This window comes from Heteronotia binoei, chromosome 11 (assembly GCF_032191835.1).
Source record: "Heteronotia binoei isolate CCM8104 ecotype False Entrance Well chromosome 11, APGP_CSIRO_Hbin_v1, whole genome shotgun sequence".
NCBI lineage: Eukaryota > Metazoa > Chordata > Lepidosauria > Squamata > Gekkonidae > Heteronotia > Heteronotia binoei.
This window is the reverse complement of record NC_083233.1, coordinates 41,598,476-41,608,867: the sequence shown is the minus strand read 5'-3', so window position 1 is coordinate 41,608,867 and position 10,392 is coordinate 41,598,476. Positions and strand designations below refer to the sequence as shown.

Sequence of the window (10,392 nt, the reverse complement as noted above, 5' to 3'; positions counted from 1 at the left end):
CTTACCTAGCTGATTATGACTGGCTACATAGCACTGGGAGGTTATCCCATTCATTGCCTTGCCTCTGTATAGAATGTAGGTGGGATGTAGAAAGCACTGCTGGTCCATGGGACAAAAAACAAACAAACAAATGCAACCCAAGTGTTATAGAATGTAAGATTAGTCATGCATGCTGTAAAGTTCATATACGGAATGTACAGATATGTTTGACATACAAGGCTTGACTGCATCTTGCTTGTAGAGGTTTTCAGATTCCTTATAAAATTATTCTTCTTTTCTTGAAGACGCTGGCCAAAAGTGAAGATATATATTATTCATTTTCAGAGTGATTTATGAAGGGATGATGATTCTGCCAAACTAGCTCTCACTGCAAAGAACAGTGCCACACGGTTGGCTTAATACCCAGGAAAAAAATGCGGAAATGTTGTCTATCAGAGCATGCTCAAGAGCAGCATCATATCATGCCTTTAGACAGCTTGAATAAGAAGGCTCAATAGTCACATGCTGTCATGTGTATTAGCATCTGTATAAGCTGGCCACACCCTATAACCTCTGCATCTCTCAGATGTGGAATTCAGTGAAATCTGCCATCTCCCATTTTTGACAAAGCCCTGGGTAAGAAACTTTGAAATGTAACCTCTTTTCTTAAAGTCAGCTTACATAGAATAGGAATTACATGTATATAGGATTGATTGCTATGCAGCTATGCAGTGGCAATGTGTTTGATCAGATCTAGAGTTACCAGATTATTTTAAAATAAATTATAATTAATATATAGACTGTTTATTGGCTGGAAAGTACAAGGTTTCTTTTGATCTGGAACAAATAAACAAGTTTCAGTATTTCCCTAAAAGATTGAAAACTGTACCCTGCAAATATTGAATGTTACAAGGTGGCATTCTATTATCAAGCAGCACTGTGATTATGTGATTAATGCATTGCTTCACCTCCATTACATCTGTGAAATCACACCCGACCCAATTGTTTAGAATGATTCAATCTTTAACTATAATGCCAACAGGTAACCAAAAGGATAGGGAATTGAATATCAGCTATAAGGCCTTTGTGACCTATTTCGCAGATAAAGTCTTATCTCTCTGCCAGGATCTCCCAGCCACAGTTGATACAGTACAGGAACTGGAAGCCCATTGTTCATCTTCTGATACTATTTTGGACCACTTCAGCCAACTTTCCTGAGAAGATGTGGACAGGATCCTGGCAGCCGTGAAGCCTACCATTTGTCCTCTGGATCCATGACCATCTGGGCCCCCTGGGCAATGTCATCAATTTGTTCCAGTCACCAAAGACATTCCCAGAAAGTTTCAAAGAGTCATTGGCCTGTCCGCTTTTAAAGAAACCATCTTTGGATCTGATGGTCCTTGCCAATTACTGCCCGGTTTTGAACCTGCCATTTCTGAGTAAGGTAAAAGCAGTGGCAGTGTCAGAGCAGTTTCAAATGGCGGCGGCGGTGGAAGCCTAGGTGCTAGGGCTCCCACCCGTTAACATACTACTAACAACGAAACTGAATAATAACAACTGAAACTAACAGCTGCGAACACTGAACATCAATCAGAACCCCCACTAGATTTTTTTACTTACAAACAACAGAGGTAGCGGTTCCTGGCCCCGCAGAGAGACCGGGAATATTGCTGCTGGCTGGGCTGATGCCGAAGTGGAGGTGGGGTGCGGCCGCGGGCTGGCGTGCGGGTGAAGCCAGACCAGGTGTTGCAAAATGCAGTGGCACATTTATAAACTGCATTGCCTTTGCGGGCAAGCATACAGCCAGCATTATACCAACTGCATTGGCTACCAGCTGAGTACCAGATCTGCTTTAAGGTATTGGTTCTGAAATTTAAAGTCTTTCATGGTCTAAGATTGACATACCTGTGGGACTGCCTCTCCCCATTTCTGCCATGGAGATCATTACAATCGATTTCACACCTTTTGACCATGCCTAGTCTGAAGGACATCCGTCCATCTGGATAAACATATGGGGCAGAGGTCCATCAGTGGCTATTAGTCACAGTATATTGATGGAACTCTCTGTCTGGGGCAGCGATGCTCTGTATTCTTGGTGCTTGTGGGGGACAGTGGGATGGCTTCTAGTATCCTGGCCCCAATGATGGATCTCCTGATGTCACCTAGGGGTTTTTTGGCCACTGTGTGACACAGAGTGTTGGATTGGATGAGCCATTGGCCTGATCCAACAAGGCTTCTCTTGTTCTTATGTCTTGCCCTTTCTTGGCTCTGGCCTGGTGGAATCAACTCCCTGTAGAGATTATTGGGGCCTACCTGACCTACTACCTTTTCATAGGGTCTGTAAGACAGAGCTATTCTGCTGGGCCTTTGGTTGAGGCAGCGGGTGCCCATATTCCATCTACATGGCCTTCCTTGCTGCAACATTGCCTTCTGATAACACCATCTCTTTATCTAATTTTGGGCCTAAAGCTACAATTATACGCTAAGTGTACCCAGTTAGAACTGAGGCCTATGCTGTCATATTATTGTTTAAATGGTTTTATTGCTGTTTTAATGGCTTTAAAATATATGTACTAATTGTGGTTTAAATTATGTTGTTCTCCACTCTGATCCTGCTTGTGGGAAAGGGAGAAATATAAGTCAACTAACTAAATAAAGAATAAATAAATTCAGTCAAAGTGGCTTTAATCTCTGTGTGGCTGTTTAAAGTAATGCCCCTCCACAGGTGGAGTCAAGCAAGCACCACCTTAGTGTAATACCTTAGAATCAAGCAAAATATTATGGAATAGTGAGGGCAAGCTTTAGGTACCACAGAACTCTTCATCAGGATGGATATGGTGTGAGATGGAGCAGAGGAGACAAAGATGTTTAAGGCATGACGAGGGGGTCCAGACTCTGTCTGCAACTTGTAACTCTCATTCTATGAACACAGTTTCACCATAAGGAACTACAAGAAAAAATAGACTCAAAATCGGAGATTTTTGGGGCAGAAACCTGAACAATTACTTGTGCCAGTATCCTTCCACTCTTGACGGGTAATTCGTTTGTTGACTGACTTTGGGTTCAGTCCTCCAGCAAAAAATTATACATATAAAATTGAAAACATTCTAAGCTATTGCAATACAAATCAAGGTAGGCCCTTGCATTATTCAGTGTGTAAATATGTAAACCTCTCCAAGCTTCTGCCCTTAAATTCCAAATGGAACAGGAATACATTATAATCAGACAGCTCTAGGTAGAATTAACTCTAGCCACTTTGAATAATCTTGAGGAGGAACGTCGGGGCTCTGTATCAAATTGCTTTGCAATGCATGTAGAAGGGAGTGGAGAGTATATAAATCTTAGCCATCTGCTGCACTGAAAAAACCTAGTTATACGTTAAATGTTTTATATGTAATTGGCTTTCCTTAATGCTTAAAAATTATTATAGATATAGAGTTTATGTAGGTGGTGGCAATTTGATGCCAATATAAGCAGCAAAAAATGGGGGGAGACTTGTTTCAGAAGATATATAAACATGTTTGCAAAAGTTAGACTTCTCTCCCCCCCTCCCCCCCTTGTGTAGGTAGACTGAATTAATTTGAATATGCACCTATCTGGAAACAAAAGAGATAAGGAACAGCACTTTGGCAAACTGAGATAATAACCTCTCTCTCTCTGCTGACAAGTCACAGTTGACTTATTGTGACCCTATGGGCTTTTCAAAACAAGAACTATTAGAGGTGGTTTGCCATTGCCTGTCTCTGCAACCACAACCCTGATATTCCTTGGAAGTCTCCTATCCAAATACTAGCTAAGGCTGATGCTGCCAAGCCTCCAAAATCTAATGAGATCAGGTTAACCTGGGCTATTCTGGTCAGGGCTAGTTCTGGATAAACCATCCAGTCAAATAAAGTTTGAAATATGAAAATAAATAACTCTTGTTTATTGGTCATCTCTAGAGCATTTTGGGGTTCCCAAAGAACTTCACACAAAAGCTCCATACTTAGTTGGTGTCATCTTTCTGAACTAATATTAAAAAGACATCACAGGAGTTTCAGTTTGGGGGACCCCTTTCTGATTGGCTGGGACAAGGGGCCTTTTTTTTTACATGCTTTACCTTTTTTCACATGCCTCCCCTTTGTTATTGTGAGGGTAAGTTTTATAAGTAAGTCTAAACCTGAAGCCTTGGTGAGGCTTTAACTGAGCTTGGTATGATCTTTGTGGACAAGGTGCTTTTTGAATAAGTAAGCTGGCAAGTACTCTGAGATATCCAAGGACCGGGGAGGTGCACAAACCAGCCACCCATGGCTGTATGATCCCACTGGGCTGGTGGGGTTAATCCCCCAGTGCTGTGCATCTCCCAGTACTTGAACCTTTACACTACAGTGTGGGGGGATGCAGTTGATGGACAAGCTCTCTGCACAAGTTTGGTGCAAGTGAGGCAAAGCAGGCATGCTCTGTCAAGCCTGGCCGGTGAGTTGACCAAATGCTGGCATACCTAATGGGCAGCCTTTTTGAAAGCCCACAGAATAGGAAGATTGACTTTAATGCACAATTCAGACTACAACTGAACAACCCTAGTTTACTGAGAGAGAGTGACTGGTCTGAGATCACGCAGGAAAAGTGAGGATTCAAACGTCCCATGCTCTGACCACTACATGACACTGGCTCTCCCTTCATGACTCTAATTTGAATTGGTTGCTGAAGAGCTGTCATTCAGTTTACAAAGTTGCTGAGAAAATCTGAACTGAACTCTCATAGTGACTCATCTTTTGACTCATTATCACCCTCAGAGCAGAAGTAGAACTGACCCCAGTCTGAGACCTGAAGAATGGCATTCAGCATGTGCATTAGAAAAATATTTTTAAATGGGCATCATATTAACCATGTGAAGTCACTTCAATGGAAAACCCAGAAGTGGCATCAATCCTTGCTAGGAATCATAGTAAACCCTATGAACAAATTTTGAGTCCAGTGCACTTTTTAGACCAACGAAGTCTTATTCAGTGTATGTTGTTAACACTCCATCTATCTCCTCTCAAGCATGCAGGATCTCAATTGTTCTTAGCGTTTCTCAATTAAGGATACACAAGTCTCCAATTATGACATGTTTATATACTTCTTTGTGTTTCCACCCAAAATTGAATCCAAACAAATGGTGACCATGTAGACTTAGCTTGTTATTCCTGTTTGATGTTTGCATCATCTCTTAAAATATCTTCATTATAATAAGTAGTAACCATATAAAGTAATTTTGTTATTCCTAAATCTTTGTTATGTTGCATGCTAATTTACTGCTTCTGCCTATATGTATGGACTGGTAAATTCCATTTCATTATATCTGAACAAGTGTGCATGCACATGAAAGCTCATACATTGAATAAAACTCTGTTGATCGCTACCTATCTGAAAGTAAACCTGATGGTTTTACCATAGAGCTTTTGGCTGTTCTTAGAGAGGCATGATACAACTTCTGGATTTTTCTGGAAGTGATATCACTGGCAGCCCCCTATATCCCCCCATAGTTTCCTACTGGTTGCCATGTCTGGCAACCTTGCAGATCTTGACCCTTTCAAAAGCTTCCAGGCTAAGCTTGTTACCTGGTTTGAGCAACTAAAGAACAGCATTAATATTTACACTTGCAATTGCTTATCTGAAATAGACTTTGAATAAAAAGGGGATGTGCTGAAGAAGCAATGCAGCATTCTGTTTTGTTTGAAGTAGAGAAATTCTGCTCATCCAAAATGCCCTCTGAGGTAAATAAGAATGCTGTACTGTAATGTTCTAGCTGCCCTTGAGAACTACCAAATGCCAAGAGACATTTTATTTCTTTGCTTTCCAAGGGAGAAAGGGACTGGCTCAGAATACAATCAACTTCAGGTTAGTGTAACATAATTCTCAAGCAGAAGGGAATAAATTTAGTTCCCTCATTACGGAAAATGGCCAAAGGCTCAGAAGAGATGAAGAACCCAATGTGATGGTACTTTATTTTGAATCCATGACATTAACAAGATCTGCTGTTTCTTCAAGGGGAGCCCCATTCATTCCAAGGAACTCTGACTTAATTAGCTCCCCCACCTCCCCAAATGCTCTCAATGTGTTCAAGAGAAGACAGATGTCTTTAAAAGTGTCCCTTCCACTGACATACACTTAGAAACAAATAGCTGTACTGCTTTGTTCAGCTGTTCTCCTTGCTGATGCAGCACACAGATGGTGCAAGTTCCTCTTGATATCTGTCACACTGTTGTCAATTGTGCTATCGAAACTGGGGAGGGGGGAGCCATCAAAAATGGGGAAATGTGACATTTGTCCACATTAGATAGGGCTTTTTTTTTTTGGAAATGTAAAATTTCTGGTGAATTATGGAGTATGGAGTTAAAGAATATAATGTGGCTTGAAAAGCTTTCCCAAAACTGAGAAATGTTGTTGACTATGTTTCTATTTAAGGAACTGTAAGCTTCTAGTTCTTATGCAAAGCTATACCAGCAGAGGACCTGAGGAACAAATGCATGTAGTGATGAAAAGGCAAATGGGTAGGAGAGAGGTGGTGGCATGGGTTCAAATCCAGGTTTTCCAATCTAGCTTCCAGTCTAGTCTCTGATGTTATCACACGTCCCATAATTTTCAGCACCTTTTGCCCACAATCTTAAATTTATTTGTACCATGGATGCTCCCAGTTAGCAAAGTTCTTTCCTTCTGAACTGCCCACTGACCTCAAGATACAAACAAATAAACACATCAGCCTACTTTGTACAGTCCATTGGCCTAACTACATTAATATCTTCAACTCCCCCACATTGACTTTCAAGAGTCTCAGGCACAGCATATTCTTTTCCAACATCTATACCTGGCAGGAGTTATCAGGGTCTGAACCAAAGATCTTCTGCATGCAAAGCAGTTGCTCTGTTATAGATCTATGAATGCTTCTCAAAGGGAAATAAAGCTGCATTTGGGAAAGGTTATGCCAGAGCTGTTGCTACTGTTCATTCTGAGAAGGGCTGGGTTAAGATTCAGGAGCTCTGAGTTTGTGTGCCAGCTCTGTGAGGGAGTTGGGAGAAGCCAATATTGATGACTCTTCAGCCTCTAATTCAGCTTAAAATATGGTTGCTGACTAGAATTGCAAGTAAAAGTCCCATTCTTGATCTCCATTTAGTTGCTGATGTTGTTAATGGCATTCTTGAAGCAATGGCTTGAAAAGATGGAGTTGTTTCCTAAGGCTATTATGTGTTGGCTAATTAATTTATGGACTCATTCAGCAGCCTATATTAAGTGCATGGCAGATTCCAATGGGATTACAAATGATCCAAAAATAAAATATCCTGTGTTCTTGGATGGAGGGCTGCTGTGACTTGCCTGAGTCTGTGGCCCCTGAGCTGCTAGGGCTCTCCAGAATTATGAACTCCTAATCTCCCCCTTTCAATGACCTTGCCTGTATATGGTTTAGTGGTAAGAATAAGGGATACTCAAATATCCTCCATTCTGGTTCTCATCCACTGGTAAACTGGAAGGTGAACGTTTTGGGGTGCTGGTCTATATGTTGACTAGTTCATGGTTGTTTGGCAGGCTTTTTTTCTCATCATCTTTCCTAACATTTAAGTACAGCAGAACCAGCTTTTTGCATAGTGACATTTAGTCTGTTGAGTTCCACTACCCCCACCCCCACCAGATCAGTCATATAAAAGACTCATAAATAAATTGCAGACCTACAAGCCCATTGTGCCTGCTCCCACCAGCTCTGGAACCACTGGCACCAGCAGTAGCAGTGCCAGCCCCATTGCTGGAGCTCTGCTGGTTGCCACAAGTATCCCATCTCCATCTGTTCCTGGAGCTTCTGTCCCCTTTCAACCTCTCTTCAACAATTTTGGGACCCCATCAATGGGCTATGTGCAGGCTAGGAAGCCACCAGGTGCCCAAGGTTCCCAGAGCACATACATGGACCTGCTTTCTCTCATTGAGAAGATGGGCAAGGAAATCTGACCTACTTATGCAGGCAGCAAGAGTGCCATGGAGTGACTGAAGTGAGGGATTATTCATGCCCATGTGCTGGTAAGAGAGTTTCTGGCAGAAACAGAGTGTATTGCCCATACATAGCAGTTGCTTCCTCCTGGCACCTCCCTGTGGAATTTCTGACCAGTCATCACTAAATTGAAATCTGGAGATCTGTCCCCTACCCTTTATGTCAATCAGCGTTGTACATATTGGAACTACTATTGCCTTCAAAGACCTTTATGCCAATTGACACCTAAAATCTGAAGTATCTCCCACTGCATCATAAAAAATTCCCATCAATTGGGATTCTGGGAATAGGGCCTTTTATTTTTGTAGAAAAAAAAAAAGCAGGAACTTGCTGAAGCCAAATAGACCTGGGACCAGTCACTTCCTGGATGGGAGATCTCATGATAATCCTTGAGTCCCAGGATAGAAAAAAAGGCAGAATGTGAATGAAATAAATGAAGACTGATCCAGCAAGGCAAAATGTGGGATCTGCCCCTTTATCTACTGGGTACCTTGGGTATTTGTCACCGCTTTACTTTGTCTTTGATGCACTCCCTTTGCTGTTAGCATTAGATCAGAAAACAATGAATGCTACATTTAGTGTTGGCTCCCTTTTTGCAGCTAATAGTTCTGTCTCCAGCTGAGCTGCTGTGATGTGAAGCATGGCAGGTCAAAAGGGAGGTAATGATACTTGTTATAATTCTAACAAAAAAGAGCTGCTTTTAGGCATGTCTTGCCTTTCCAGAACCACTTTATTAGATATATCAGGAGAGTTCTCTATGCGTCGTAATTGAATACTCAGACTTCTGCAGGTTGTGTGCTGTCTTCTTTACTGGCACCTGACACTGTGTAGAGCTTTTGGGTAGGGTTTGTGAAACTCCTTCAGCAGAATTTCACCAGAACAAAGGGGTTGTTGGGTGCAGAGAGGAGTGAATGTTCCCCATATTGTCCCCCCCCCCATTTTAACTTGTATTTTTGCCCAGCTACATTTGGTTTTCTGTTTTTTTGCTGTCAGTTTTGTAGTTTTGTTTATTTTGCATATACATGTTGCATAGTGTTTAAATCCCATGGGCATGATGTTTATATAAATAATGGATGCTGCTTATGTGCATAAACTAATTCATTATGAACTGTGATTTAGTGATGTACCAATATTGTTGAAAAATGATGTCAATTTTACAGAGGATAAAAGATGTGTGGAAACAGAAGGGATACAGAAATAACTAATCACTGGTTGGGTCTGCGTAAGTGAAAAAAAAAAGGTGATTCAGGTCCAGACATCTGGGAAGAGAAGTTTGAAATAATCTCTACCCAGGTGACCTTTGGCAAACTATTCCACAGTCTCTCAGACTCTGTTTTCCAAACAGATGAACTCAGGAACAAAACTGACAGCATGATTGTTTATGTAAGTATACTTTCTTTTAAAGACTATATAACTTGTTTATCCAATAACAGCAGTAACCTGCCCTCCAATACTTAAGAGCAAGAAACAAAATTTAACATGTTGTGTATGATCTATAAAATCAGTCAACATAAACAAAAAAAAAGGAACAAGGTGAACTAAAATTGTTCCACAGATAAGCAATAGTTACAAGAGAACAGTAGCCAGAAAGGGCCTTTGTAAATACAGTAGATGATTTTTTTAGTCTCCCCTTAAAAGATAATGATCTTTCATTTGGGAAGTCAGAGCAAGTTGCTGCTTACGTAGTTTGGGGGCCACTGGAAAAAAAATACTTTACTTTCATGGTTACAAACCTAATGGGTGGGAGAATCACTATAAGACTCTCTGATGCAGCATCAGAGAAGAGAGTTCTGGTCGAGTCCATAAAGGGATTAAAGGGATCTGTATGATGGGTATACAGACAAACAGTGGAACTCATACAAAAATGATATTATACATTCTCTTCAGCTAAAACTAAAAATGCAATTGGCTACCTCATTCTGAACCCATTGTAGCTTCTGAACATACATTATGGGCAGCCCCATCTAAAGTGCATTACAGTAGTCCAGTCAGGAGAAACATGAACAACAACAATGAAGTGAAGTATTTTCTATGATGGGATATCGCTGATGACTAAGCACAAAATAATAAAACAACCATCTATTTGGCATTATCCTTGCTGGTTTTGCACTGTTTGCAGAAAATGGCCCTCTTTCAAAGGACCTTCAGTTAGTACTGCCAGGTATGAACTATGAACTTGTTATTATACAATTCTGACTTCTGCTTTCATCTATTGGGTTTTAAACAGCTGTCCCAATTCAAGACACCTCTCAACCACCCCCAAATGCTGGTCTGTTATCACCCTAGGAATCTTTGTTCAGTGACTTACTAGATTGAAGAAAGAAAGAAAGAAAGAAAGAAAGAAAGAAAGAAAGAAAGAAAGAAAGAAAGAAAGAAAGAAAGAAAGAAAGAAAGAAAGAAAGAAAGAAAGAAAG

The 10,392-nt window shown here is 40.9% G+C and overlaps 1 pseudogene; it reads left to right on the top strand.

Moving 5' to 3' along the window:
- The first annotated feature begins 4,413 nt into the window (after positions 1 to 4,413).
- On the top strand, positions 4,414 to 8,185 carry LOC132578976 (cyclin-dependent kinase 2-associated protein 2-like; annotated as a pseudogene).
- Positions 8,186 to 10,392: the final 2,207 nt, after the last annotated feature.